This window comes from Aythya ferina (assembly GCF_964211825.1).
Source record: "Aythya ferina genome assembly, chromosome: 1".
Taxonomy (NCBI): domain Eukaryota; kingdom Metazoa; phylum Chordata; class Aves; order Anseriformes; family Anatidae; genus Aythya; species Aythya ferina.
This window is the reverse complement of record NC_140296.1, coordinates 30,821,449-30,822,756: the sequence shown is the minus strand read 5'-3', so window position 1 is coordinate 30,822,756 and position 1,308 is coordinate 30,821,449.

The window sequence follows — 1,308 nt, the reverse complement described above, 5'->3', positions numbered from 1 at the left end:
CCAGAGCAGGCACGTTTGTGTGTGAAACCAGCTCTGGCTCGCCTTTCCTGCCCCTCTGCCCCTCCTACACACTCGTGTTCATTCTCTCTTCCAGAGCTTTCGGAAATGGAAAACAAAGATTCGGGCTGTCTTGGATCCAGGCATGGGAGTGAGGCAGGATGATGTCTATAAACATCCAGAAAATAATGGCATCATTTAACTTTCAGCAGAGGGCTTATTTATCTCTAAAGAGATTACACCAAGTGTTTCCATCCAGAGCAGAGCCATGGAGTAGATGTAAAACCGTGGCAGGAAACTTTTTATACACGAAAGGGGATTGTAAATTTCTGGCGTAAAGTTATGAATTACATTCGCTGTGGACAATAAGTCAGATGGTTCTGCTTTACATACTTTTGGAGGATTGATTTTTAAACAAAATGCTACAAGAAAGTAGTGGGGGGGAGCAGCATGCTCCTTCTCTGCAAGACCCAGGTGGCAGCAGGGGGCATGGCAGGGGAGCCTGTACTGCTGGAGAGCTCAGCTTGCCTTCTGGGGAGCTGTGCTGAGGGCTGCCCACACCCTTGCCCAAGCACAGCGCCGTGGGATCAAGGACCAATGTGAGCAGCCTGGCTTCACTGTCAGAGCTACTGTGGGTTTGGAGGCTAATTCTGCACTGCATTAGGATTCAGAAAGCCTAAATCCGTTGAGCCAAGACGCCCTGATGTGTGCATGTGTGCCAGCCATGCAAGGGGTCAGCAGCTCCAAAATTTAGCAGATGACAGATTGACTAGGGCATGCTGGAAGAGCCCCAAACACAGGAACAGACCAAGAGAAGTGTATTACAAGAATATCCTGCTCCTTTCTGTAATGTGGCTTCCACTGGCATGCAGCAGCAGCAAAATCCCTTTGCCTGGCATTAGGGTCAATGTACATTTGTGAGAGATTCCTGAGCCCAAACCACCCAATCCTCGTGTTTGGGGTGGCAAAGGAAAAAAAAACAAATGCACGAACAAACAGAAACTGTGATGAAAGGGTTCTGTTGGGCAGCAAGAGCCACCCTGGGACTGAGGGCTCTGCAGGAGGTCTGTAGATGTGCTTCAGCTGAGACTCTGGAGTCAGAGGAGATGGATGCTGTGTGCTTCCCTCTGTGAGATGTGATGGAGATTACTCCACAGCAGCAGACAATAAGTCTGGAATCACAGCTTTATGCAGCTCTGTCCAGGCACCTCTAATATCCATTTACTGGGAAAAAAAAAAATAGGGATAGCTAAGCACTGTAATTGAGGTTCTCCTGTTGAGTGGAAATGGTACATCTGCAGAACCTCCCTG